The 13295-nt window shown below is 41.1% G+C and overlaps 1 long non-coding RNA gene across 2 annotated transcripts in view; it reads right to left on the bottom strand.

Annotated features, from left to right (window-relative positions):
• LOC135424599 (uncharacterized) overlaps nt 1-6449 on the bottom strand; it is a 266173-nt gene extending 259724 nt beyond the window's left edge. For both annotated transcript variants that reach the window (XR_010435275.1, XR_010435276.1), the window contains exon 1: nt 6296-6449. This is a non-coding gene — a long non-coding RNA (uncharacterized LOC135424599). The remainder of the gene's footprint in view (nt 1-6295) is intronic.
• Between the last annotated feature and the right edge of the window lie 6846 nt (nt 6450-13295).

Raw genomic sequence — 13295 nt, 5'->3', positions numbered from 1 at the left:
ACTTCCTACATAATACTCGAATTTTGCAGGTAATGAACACATATGAACCACCCAAAACCCGATCCTGAAAAGACAAAATCCAATTTCTCTTGGTAGCTACAAAATATGAACGTATTGGGCAAGTATGGTGAGGGAGAAAGCAACCAAACTTAGGTGTAATCATGTTTACTCTCCAAAAGGAAGGAACAACTTAGAAACCAGCTCCAAAATTAAAAAAGAAGAGAATGGTGAGTAGGTTACTGAAAAAGTAAGAGCAAAAAGGGCATGTGAGACATGAACAGTGCCCAGAAGGCTGAGTAAAGAGTTCCAATGCGAGCAACAAGAAGGGTCACTGGGGAGAAGGAGAACAGCAGCTGCATAGAACCTTTGGAGATCCTTCTTGGGATGTCAGCACTGTTCCAGAATTTTCTGTTCTCAAGAAAACACACGTGCAAGCATCCAAGGAATATTTTTCTTCAAATTAATTTTTTGTCCTTTCTCAGAAATAACATAAAAAGCATTCATTACAGAAGATCACAACTCTGCAAGGCCAAGCCCACTTTCATCTTGGCTAATCTTTTACCCATTATCAGGCTTCTAGCAATGAATAGTGTATTATTTCAGCAGCAAAGCCTTGTACCTGACAAACAGCCAGCATTGTGCTACGGGGGAGAGAATAAATGGAAAATAGAAAGGTTTGGGTAAGGAAACGTGAGAAACAACATAAATAGTGATTTGTTTCTTAAATAAATACATTAATGTATCAGTTCTGAAGTGGCATTAGGAAGGTAGAAAACTTTTGGCACTAAATTTTTCTTTTATACTGAATGTCTCACTTCATATTAGTGAAGAGTTTTTCAATAAACACAAACATAAATCTCTGATGGCAAAAGCCAAGAGGAGCCCACACCTCCCTGTCTCCCACAATGAAAACTTTAACAAATAGCAGGGCTTCAGGGATTCTGCACAAAAGTCTTGAGACTGGGCTTTTGAGGAATGAAAATCCAACTGCACAGTTTGCTGGCACCTAAGAGAACCTGCCACTTGTTTGTAAACAACCAAAAGGGACAGAGAGCAGAATGTGGCCCATCTTCTGGTCTGACACAAGCCACTCACAGCTCTGTGTGCATCCTGCACAAAGCCCTGAAGATGTGGCTGGAGTGGAAAACAGGCCTGATGTTTCTTAGCTAATAGTTCCTTTAATACAGAGGAGTTTTACTAGTGAGACATTCCCATATTTTAAGTGAGAATCACTCACCCTTCTTAAAAGCTACAAGAAAACAGAAATTACCATTTGGACGAACTATGTCAATGATTAATTACCCTCACTGTTAAAAAGCTGGCCTTTTATTTCCAATTTGAATGCTTTTAACTCTCATTTTCAGAGACTGGAACATGTTATGCCATTGCTGGCTAAACTGAAGAGCCTTTGAGTGGAATAAACATAATTAACCAGATCTTCCTCGGAGCCTCAGGGTGTGTGCACATCCTTCAGTGCAGTTTGTGTAGGCACAGCTGCACAGACTTCAAATGAACCAGCTCAGGAAATAGAATCATAGAATCATAGAATCATAGAATCGATTGGGTTGGAAAAGACCTCCGAGATCATCGAGTCCAACCCTTGGTCCAAATCCAGTCCATTTACTAGATCATGGCACTCAATGCCACGTCCAATCTGCGTTTAAAAATCTCCAGGGATGGTGAATCCACCACCTCTCTGGGCAGCCCATTCCAATGCCTGATTACTCTCTCTGTAAAGAATTTTCTCCTGATATCCAACTTAAATTTCCCCTGGCGGAGCTTAAGCCCGTGCCCCCTTGTCCTATTGCTGAGTGCCTGAGAGAAGAGACCAACCCCCACCTGGCTAGAACTTCCCTTCAGGTAGTTATAGACGGTGATGAGGTCACCTCTGAGCCTCCTCTTCTCCAGGCTAAACAACCCCAGCTCCCTCAGCCTCTCCCCATAGGACTTATGCTCCAGTCCCTTCACCAGCCTTGTTGCTCTTCTCTGGACCCGCTCCAGCACCTCAATATCCTTTCTGAACTGAGGGGCCCAGAACTGAACACAATACTCAAGGTGTGGCCTCACCAATGCAGAGTACAGGGGAAGGATCACTTCCCTGCTCCTGCAGGCCACGCTATTTTTGATACAGGACAAGATCCCATTGGCCTTCTTGGCCACCTGGGCACACTGTTGGCTCATGTTGAGCTTCCTGTCAATTAGTACCCCCAGGTCCCTTTCTGCCTGGCTGCTCTTCAGCCACTCTTTGCCCAGCCTGTAGCACTGCATGGGGTTGTTGTGGCCAAAGTGCAGGACCCGGCACTTGGCTTTATTGAACTTCATCCCATTGGAATCAGCCCATCTCTCAAGTCTATCCAGATCTATCCAGATCCCTCTGCAGAGCCCTCCTGCCTTCCAGCAGGTCGACACTCCCTCCCAATTTAGTGTCATCAGCAAATTTGCTGATGATACACTCAATCCCCTCATCTAAATCATCTATAAAGATGTTAAACAGGACTGCACAGCAACCATGACAAGGAGCTGGGCAGGAGCTGAGCAAGCTCTCCGGGAATTCAGAATGCAGGGGAGAGTCAACCCTGATCTTACTCGTCACCAGATTGAAGTGTATCTGAGCACTGTCCCTGTGACACAACCACATCTCCAAATTTCAGCACAGTCTTACCCCAAGAAGGCGACTTTCAGGTCGTTTGAGAATGAAAAAGACACAGAAGTTCACCCTATTCAGAATTAATCAACAGTAGCTACATTTGTGTCACAGTACAACCGGCACCGTCGGGTAACAGGGATGGGGTTTGTTTTCTGTGATGTCCAGATGTGCTGCCTGGGAGGTGGGAAGGAAAACCCCTGGACAGGGACCTCAGAGAGGGAGTAGTTTCTGCTGTGTGATGCTGCTGTGTTCAGAGCAGCTCCTGAATCTGCTTACAAAGGCTCTGCCACCAAGGGATGCTTCCTTCCCTCCTCAACCCCCAACCAATGCGCTCGTGTGACAGATTTTGGCTGGTGGGGCCACGCTGTGACATACTGAGAGTCTGGCTGTCTCCCTACACCACCCTGTGTAGTGGGAATGGGACACAAATTCCCTATACACCCACTCTTTTGGCTTCCCATCATGAAATGGTGGGGTCCCTGGATTTCCAGGGCTCATCCACCAGCACAGCATCCTTTGCAATCACAGCAGCATCCTGGTTTTCTCTCTTTATTGCCCTGTGTCCATTTACTCCACTGAAAACATTGATTTTTCTCTGTGTGCATTTGTAGGTATTTATCCACATGTGCTCTGCTTATCAAATATTATCCAACCCAGGCAAATTTTTATTCTCTGATCAAAAGCCTGTTCCACTCAGAGCCATAACTCCTAAAGGGGTGTTGCAATCTCGCTGCAGTTAATGGAGTTACCACAAAGCACAGACAAATCAGGCCTCTGCTGGGTGTTGGCAATTCTCTCATTAAGCACAAGCATTTACCAATTCCAGATTTATGCAGAAGAAAATAAAAATCAGCAAGCTCTCCCTGGTGTATTAAGAATAAAAAAATGTAGAAGACAAAGAATGAAATGAAAAGTATGTGAAATTAAAAATAAATAAAATAACATGAAAAAAATCAATCTTTCTTCCTTTTTGCCATTTTGTTTATTGATTCCAGCACCCCCACTAAAATAACACCGCAGTAGGATTGTTAGAAAAAACATAGGTGGATTAAATAAAATTAGATTTTAAAAGATTCAGGTGATAAAAGCTGATGAGATAAACTAGACAGATAAATCAATGGAAAGATGAATAAGTCAGATACCAAATTTACTGTCTGGGGGATCCACTGAGCTCCTTCTATTACCATTTGAATGTACATTGGGGATTTCTCAGAAGCTGCCAGATCTGACAAAATTACACTGTACTTGCCAGCATTGTTGGACCCCCCAGTCCAAATGCACCTACTCTAATGCTACCCTTGGAAAAAATCCACTGCACTGTAGAACTCATGCTGACAAACACCACCCCTCACTTCCATAGCTATAGAGGCCAGAGAAGGTCCTGTGAGGAAATAAATATTCCTTTGTGTTTGATCAGAAAAATATATCAGATCTCTGGCTTCTACTACAGGTCATTAAATTGGCTTTATTACCCCTTTCTATCAAACATCCTGACTTGTTCAGCAGGATGAGCTTATTCCCTGGTGAAACACTGCCAGCTTACTCAGCAGCTCTCCCCCCAGTCCCAGCATCTGGCCTGGCACAGTTGCTGTTTGACCAGGGTGTCCTGGGGTTCCTTTTCTTCTAGAGCAGCCCCTGAGGCTCCAAGCTGCAAGGCAGGGGGCTTTGAACCTGCCCTCCATGGGTAGAACTGGTGACTTTTCCACACTGAGAGAATGTAAAAGCCATTTAAATTCTCCTTTTCTGGGTCACATTAAATTGTGTTTTGGTCAGCTGCAAGGGTTGGACTCCAGCCAAAGTGCTTACTGCGTGGGCTGGGTTAAGATTTATGGTGTCCCTTAACTAATCATTTTCTAGCTGTTGAGTTCCTGAGATTTGAAAATAATGTGGCAGATAAGTGCTCTGCCATCTGAACTGAGCTTCAAAACAAAATTCTCTGCTTTTGGAAAAGAGGAGGGTGTGTCTGCACACCCCCTCACTGGAGAGTGAAGCACAGACTGTGCCAGCAAGGCAAACAAATATCTTTCAATGGAAGAGTGTTTTGGTGGATTGATTTATTTTCCAAAGGCACTGTCTGAACCAGTAGTTAGGCAGTCCTGTCCATGTGGGGAACACCACAGTCCAAAAGGGTCCCCTTTAGTTACCCACTTGTTGAAGACACCCCATGGAATGCCCACACTCTTGGCAGAGGTTTGAAAAGGTGATAACAAGAGGGTGATGTTTGCTTTCCTACAAAAGCTCTTTGCCATCACTGCCAAGAACACAGTCAGGTTCCATCAACATTTCCAAGGGATACCTTAATTTCTGCATTATGGATTTGATTCACAGTAATTCAGGAGAACCTGCCCTGCTCAATCCTGAGACATCTCATCAAATCTTATCTTGTTTCCTCCTATGACTTTATGGTCTTTATAAACACATAATGAACAGCACCATCAGCTTGTGCTGCATCCAAATAAAACCACCACTCTGAAATACATTATCACTAATGCAGTGTGTTACCCACCTTGAGTCCCAAGTCTATTTTTAAAAATGATTTATGAACAAAAATTGACACACGTAATTAACCTAATTTGAGTATTCCATGGTAAATGTTATTATAAAACTCTGCTCTAAATTAAACAAAATTAAATCCTGATAAAAATTTACCATCCTGCAGTCCCCAAATGAGCCCATGGTTTAATGGAAGATATCATGTAAAAACCATTAGTTTAAAACTGAATGAATCTCATTCTTGCACTATTAATTCTAGTCCTTTAGTTTTATACTTAAGGTTTTTGTAGATTATGCTTAATTAACGTTTTTCTAATGGTATTTAAATTAGCTGTTCTATATGTGATAAGAATACCTTGACAGATATGTTTCTAATTTGATCTGTAGGATTTCATTTCAGAAAGTTTCAGTAGTTTGATGTCTGTGGCATCCTTTCTTCCCTGTCCTGTCTTCATCTGAGCCAAACACTTTCCTCTCATGCCTTTGATACCCTAGGAAGGCAGAGAGCTACAAATCTTCAGCTCCAATCAAGCCACTGAATATCTAGTTGGATTTCAAGTGGCATTAAAAGAAATTAATTCTAAAGCAGCTTAGAGAGAAAAATACTTAAAAAAATTACTGTGTTAAATGTATGTCTTGGTTCAGCACATAGTCAAAATCTCAGTTTTGAACAGAGAATGCCCCCTTAGTGTGCCCTTCTTTTTGCCCACACAGCAGTGAGCTTTGGAGCACTCCTGCAGCACAGCTTTGGTCATGAAGTACATGGGGAGAAAAAAAAACTCCTTCAAAGCACATGAAAGTAACAAAAGAGAACTTCTATCCACACGTCAAGTTTGTTCAGCTCACACCAGAGCAAGATTTATCCAAGAGAGCTCACCTACCTTTCACCTTCTGAACTACAACATATTGTAGCACCAAAAATGAAAAATGGGTCCAACACTGAGTGACCAAATCCCTGATGTTAACAAGACAGATACCCCCCAAAAATGCAAAAACCTCTTTGGACAGCAGTAAATGAAGTGTCTAACTTGGTTTCACTTCCAGCTCTGCAGAAGCTGTGCCCATGTACCCATCATTTCTGTGCCATGGATCACTCAGGTGGACACTGCATCCTTCCATCAGCCAGAGCAGCAGGACATGCAAACTATTTCTTACCTGAGGTCCCTCTGGAAAGGATGGAAGGAAAGCCTTGGGGTCTGGATACTTGCAAAGGAGTTTGGATGCAATCTCAGCACTGCAGAATGGTCGGGTCCTCCCCCATTTACTGCAGGAAGTTTTGCTGTTCACATTCATGCTCTTTTTTTGGGGGAATCCTAAAATAAAATAGGAAAAAATACAATAGGGTTAAGAAAAACCATAAATCACACATTCTGTAGTAGAACAGACTTTTCTAGTCTTAAAATGGAACAAGCAATGAGGGTCAGGCTGGTTTAGATATTGTTAGTGAAGATTATAAAAACCTTTCTAAACCATTTTGGAGGTGCTCAAGAAATGACTGGATGTGGCTCAGTGCTCTGGTCTAGTTAACAGGGTGGTGATCAGATAAAGGTTGGATTGATGATCTTAGAGGTCTTTTCCAACATAAATTCTGTGAATTTGAACAGATGCTCATTTCCCATTGTGAGCCTCCCTCTGGTAGGTCCATAGTTGTCTTAATTAACTTTTTAATTTTGATAGCAATACTACTGAATAGTCTCAAATCTCAAGAATATTATAAAACGTTGTTATAATGCCTTGTCAAAGTAATCTGACCAGCAGGACTTAAAAGAAGTACATCTAATTGTGAATTATAATATAAATATTCAGAAACGTCAACTCATCATTTTCTGATTTAAAACATTATATGATCCTTAACATATGTGATTTGATTTGAGTTCTTTTACTTATCAGCTGGTTATTTTTGTCATCCCAAATGGACACTGTTTCCAGCCTAATACAACCACCTGTTTGCCCTGTTTCTGCTGAAGGGCAAACCGGTTTGGGCTTTGAAAAATTTTTGGTGAGAGAGATGTTTGTCAAGATCTACTACAAAATTCCTTCCCCTAGGATGGCTGCAGAGTGAGCTGGGCAGGTCAGTCACTGGTGTTACTGGTACTGCATCAATCCCAACATTCCCTGTTGGAAAGAACAGTCCAAGCTCTCACAACCCTGGTGGCATTTCCATTACTGCAGTGTCACGTGAGGCATCAAGTTCACCTACAAATGGTCCATTTTTATCTTGCTATCCAACCAAAGCAAAAGAATTTTAAGAATATTTAGGGTATTAAAGACTTTCCCGATCTCGTTTAAAAGACATTGTGGAGCTGCCATTTGCTCTGATCAGAAACACTGTCACCACCTCATCAAATAATCACAGCACAGACACGTTCACTGTGCAAATTCTGCTGATAACTGGGTACAATACTACAGAGACCAGGAGACTGGTAGGAAACACTGACAGAAAATCATTGTTGTTGTCTTTCAGAAATGCTCAGTCAAGCTCCACTCTCATTTGCACTGGTGTAAATTTGTCACAGGTCCATTCCCTTCAGCAGCCTCCTGATGCTGTCACCCCAAGTCTGGAGCCTGGCACAGTCACTGCCGAGCCAGTTATTTGCAGTTCCAGGTTTGTAGTGATGAAACAGAGCTGTGCTCACTCTATCAGTCATCATTCTTGTGACATGCAGTAGGTAAACTGAATCATGGCCTCTGTCCTAGACATCACCCTGTTTTTTGGGTGATCTGTGTCATCTTGTTCCTCCTCCCAGAACTTCAGGAGTAGGTACGACGAAGAAAAAAAATGCGAAAGTATTTTTTTTTAAATTTTTCTTTTTTATTCCCCTCTCAAGACTAATGAAAGTTTCTAAATGGCTCAATTCATGTAATTTGTAAAATGAATTATCCCACACAGAAAATTCCTGTTATGAAATTTCTGGCTGAGAGAAAAATATCTCAGAAATCTTCCCCAGACTCAAATGTTTTGGATGAAACACCTGCAGCAGTCTGTGCTTATCTCGAGTTTTAAACTTCTTGGTGTTTACTCAGCATAATAATCAGAGGTGAATTCAGGTTATCACAACTTAAAAAGACCTCATGTTGATACTTGGGGGGGGGAGGGGAAGTATCTATTTTCTAATGCTCCAGTGAAACAGAAAAACCAAAATACAGGGTAATTTATTTTTATCTGCTTCCAGATTACAGATGGGAAGGAAAATGACATCAATTTATGACCATTCTCAGGATATTTCAACTAGATGAACAGCATTTAAAATATGTGTATGAAATATTAGATGGATGAAGTTTTGAATCCGAGAAGTCATTAAGTCCTTATTTGGCTTAACTTAGAAAGACTGTTCAATAATTAGTAGAATTTTTTATATTAGAGAGGCAAGGAGAAAGACATTGATGATACAAAAATGACCACAGAGAACAGACTGTAAAACAACCAAGGCAAAAAAATCTATGCAGATTTTATGTGAAAGGTGATATTTCATTTATAGATTTACAAGATGTCACATTTATGATTCCTGAAACGTTCAATAGCAAATGGGCAATATCCACAGTGATTTCAAAATGCTCAGATTAATAGTTGTTAAAGTAGATGGGTTTATCAGTACAAAAGTTATGAAATGTCCAGAGAGTAGAAGTGAAAAAATAATGATAAAACAAAGAAAAGCAATGTAAAACTCCCCAAACTCATCCTGCTGAGGTGAAATGGAAGCTGACTTTGCAGGAGAGTTTTTCAGGAGTTCCTGAGCACTTGGGAAGCGTGTTCAGGAAGGCAGAGAGGCAGAAGTTTGCTTCTGCATGGAGAAACCACCTGCTCCTGTGGGAGGCCAGGCTGGAAACCAAGACATCCTGTTTCACAACAGCACCAGAGCTCCAGAAAACTCTCTGCACCTTTCAGGGCAGGTGTGATATCTGATAACAAGACATATGGTTATTCTTTTTAGAAAATAGTAGTGATAGTGTCTGGACTCCTTTATTAAGTCTCCTCCTATTCCACAGCTCAGCCTGGGTCAGCTCTCATCTTCCTCAGGTTCATCCCCTACTGATGATTTGGGAAATATCTAGATTTTTCCCTTCAGACATATAATTACATACATTTTTTTATTCATCAGCTGAACTGGCAGCAAACTGCACAAGACGTAGCTTTTTCACCTTCACACAAGGGTAGTTTTTAATGGACAAAAAAGGGTAAAACAGTACCACCCACAGACATGGGCCAGTCAACCAACCTAAAGTTTTCTGTCCTGCCTCAGAAAAATGCCCCAGCTGGGAGGGAAGGTCACAGAGCCAGGCCTGTGTCAGTCCCACAGCACAGCCTGTGAGGACATAACCCATTAAAAACTCAAAGAGTGTGAACACAAAATAAAAAAAAACAGGCAGGGGGTGGAGAAATAGCTCATATACACCTGGAAGCTAAAAACATACCACGTAGAACTTTAGATTCCTAAAAGATACCAAATGGCAGAAGGGCATGACATGCCTGTTCACTGGTAATTTCTGAGCAAGATAGCAGAGAGAAAACTCCTCCTTTTTCCTCTCCCCCACTGTATTTTGCTTCCTTTTTCATCTCTGTTCCCTCTGGAGCGAGCTGAGCAGCACTCCCCACTCCATAGGCAGCCTACATGAAGTGCTGAGAAAATGCCAGTTAATCTACCAGTTAAAGGAATTACCTCCCCTCTGCCTTGCTTTGCCACCACAGGAACTCCACACAGAGCCTGCAAGTTTTTCCTATTGAAGGGAGCAAACACTCCACCTGTAAAAGCATCTTTATCAAACAAGGAGAGCCTGGCTTTGCTTATTTGTGTTAATTACCACAGCTTTTGACAAAGGAATTTTTCTTCTTTCCCAAAAGTGTTTGCTTTCATGTTTAGAGAAAGAAAATGAAAAGAAAAATCACAAGAACTTATTAATATGTCAAGGTAATTGCTTTGTACAGTGCAGGGTGAATAGACAATGCTCAGACCTTTCACTGAAGCTGCAATCACTGGCAAATGGTAATACATGCTCAAAGCAAATAGATTAAGACTAAAAACATTTGTAGAGAATGCCACAAGAGATTAGAGCACTTGTACAGATATTTTCCCCTCAATGGGGAAAAAAAAAAAGAAAACCAACCTATCAGCATAATTTTATCTACAGCCCCAAACAAAATGTTTGCTGGAAATTGTTCATTCTAAGTTTGGAAAATTCATTTTGGCACATGAGAGCTTCTTAGTTCAGTGACATCCACCCTGAAACACGGTGATATCCAGGAGGAGAAACATCTTCAGGCACCCAGGTAAGATGAGTTTTTCTGTAAGAGCTCACCTTAATCCTCTATCTGTGCTTAGTTGTCTAATATTGTCATTTGATTCGTCTCTTCCTTATGACCAGGCAGCATTTTAACCATATTCCTATTTTATACATTTCTCACATACATATAAGGCAGGATTGTGCATATTTCTGTGCACAAATATCTGTATATGGTCATACATACATACATTAGGGGGCAAAGCTAAATTACACAGGCATTGTAATGAAGAGCTGAGTGTAATGGCAAGATCACAGAGTAAATCTCATGCTAAATGACCATCACAGGAATATTAGACAAGCCTGCCCTTTATTCTCTTCTATCAGGAAAGGCAACTGATGGATATTATCACCAGCTTCAAGAAATAATAGATCCTATATCTTCCAAGACCTTGGAAATGCATTTGTTTGCATGTCTAGACTAGAAGAACTGAAAGTCCTGGGGTTAATAATGAGATACTTAAGCCTGAGAAAAAAAAGAAACAGATGTTCAGAAATATCAATATTTCCTGTTGCACTGGCATTACAAAGAAAATATTTCTCCCAGCTAGAAAATATACCCACAATATACCTCTACAAACATCTCTTCTTAGTACGTTTTAGAACTTTCATGGAAACTTCAAAAATCTGAACCAGTGGGGGAAAAAACCCCAAACCAAACCACATTAAAATGACCTTGCCTGGGTTGAAATACAATTCAACAGCTCTCATTCCAAGGGGGAGAGGATTTAGGTTGAGGGGAGGAGTGAAAAACAGTCAACAAACAGACTTTTAGTTTTTGTCTTAGAAGCTTAAGAAGCAAATCAAATACAAGAGAAGTAAACGAAGCACAACAGTGAACTGCCACTCGTGACAGAGCCAGAACTGGTGCCCTGTGCTAATTTTTGAATTTCTAGGAGAATCAAAGTGACAGCGAGATGACAGACTGTGCTCACAATTATTATTATTATTATTTAGATAACATCACATGCATGATAGTTGTTTTGAAACCAATCTGATTTGTTACTTTAACAACACAGTACTTGCCAGCCCTGAACTGCAGCAAGTCAGAGTTATGGAGAAAATGGTTCCTGAGCAGCCTGCACCAAAGTCAGCATCAGAAAGAGATTTTCCCCATATTTTGTATCATTTTCTTCACAAAAACTCTCTTTTCATATTTGAGGTGAAAATTCTTCAATCCACATAAATATCAAACTCCATTTCAAGAAATGTTATTCCTTTCAAGAATGTTTCCCAGAGTGAGGCAATCAGAGCAAAGAAGAATCTAATCTGAAACGTCAGCCCGGGTTTGTTTCTCATCTCCAGACCTCAGCCCACATTTACCAGTTCTAACAAGAACATACCAGTTCCCACTGTGATTTGTCTTCAGAAATGAGGCCTTATGATTCTCATTTTTCAGCTCCCTCCAGAATATATCTGGAGAAGTCAAAATCCCAGGCTTGTCATATCTGTCAAGCCGACGTTGCTTTGAGACGACTGAGTTACTACTGTTAACTTAATCACAACATACTTGCCTCCAGTTTATTTGTGGCCAAAGATACACAGAATGCTCAAGTCAAAATTAAAATTGAACAAAGCATAGCAATATGCTGCATTGTTTCATTTGTTTCCCCAAACTAAGCACCCTGGTAAAACAATTTAAATACAAAGTAAGTTCACGCAAGTGGCACCCAAGAGGAGATTACTGCACAGATATATGATAGGAGAAGAAAATCCTGTCATGCTCTGAAACACAACAGCAATTATCTTGCTGCCATAAAGAACAGAATAGAAATTTCTTCACCCAACAAGTCTGCTGCTAAGTGGCTTTGACATCACAGATAACAATTACTGTAATACCTGTCAGCACACGCTGCCTGTCACTGCTACAGAAACTCCTTCCCAAGAAAACCTGCAGAAGGGATCCTGCCCCTCAAGGACCAGAAGCAGGTCATGATCCTTCCCAGCAAAGCAGTCAAATAAACATGCAAGGGAATAAATGAGTGAAGGAACAAGTGAATGAGGGAACAAATGAACAAAGCCATACTGTTAGACAAGTCATGATCAGTTATTTGTTTTCAAATTATGGGGGGGGGTTTTTGTCCAAATACTTCACCATGTCCATAATTTCTTAGACTTATTTTCTAAGGCTACATAAGCCAGTTTTCTTCATAAGGAACAGCATCAACACTTTTCTGGTCAGGCAAACCCAGTGTGACAGTGCTGGTCATGCCCAGCAGCTCTGACCCTGTGTCTGCAAACACACAGTGTCTCTACACTGAAGTGTTTGTGTATTCTTTTGGGGTTTTTTTGTTTTGTTTTGTTTTGGTTTTTTTTTAAATTTTTTTAATACTTATCTGGCTCAAGGAGATTAACACATCACACAAAAGGCTGATAAGGCTTAATCACTGCTTCCTTTAAAAATAAATTATAAGTAAGCCTAAGGGCGTCTCCTAGACTCATCTTCTAAAAACGTATCTGCATCTAAAACTCAGGTCCTCACTTTCTGCTGAGCTCTTTCAACAATAAATAATGTTTTCATTCAGGATATACCAGAGGAACAGAGGAACAGCTTCTGCATCCAGAGGAACAGCTTCTGTTCGAAGCACTGGCACAGCAGGACTTTAGGCATTTGTTCTTTGCCCATCTCTGTGTCTTGTGGCAGCAATTCAGTCTCTGTCCATTCTGTAGCAATCATCCATCAGCCACACAAACTCATGTTTTGACCTCTGGTGTTCCTAAGCACAGAGAATAAGCAGATCCTGCAGTACCAAAGCCATGCCTTGCTCTGTTTGCTGCAGACATTTCAAATGCTCTGCCTGAAAACTGGGAAAGCGGAGCCAGTCTTGTCTGTATCAAAGAGCTTTTGAACCCCTGAGCCAGCAAGGGGTTATTCCCT

Source organism: Pseudopipra pipra, chromosome 19 (assembly GCF_036250125.1).
Source record: "Pseudopipra pipra isolate bDixPip1 chromosome 19, bDixPip1.hap1, whole genome shotgun sequence".
Taxonomy (NCBI): Eukaryota; Metazoa; Chordata; class Aves; order Passeriformes; family Pipridae; genus Pseudopipra; species Pseudopipra pipra.
The sequence above is the reverse complement of the archived record's forward strand: the minus strand, read 5'-3'. Positions and strand labels throughout refer to the sequence as shown.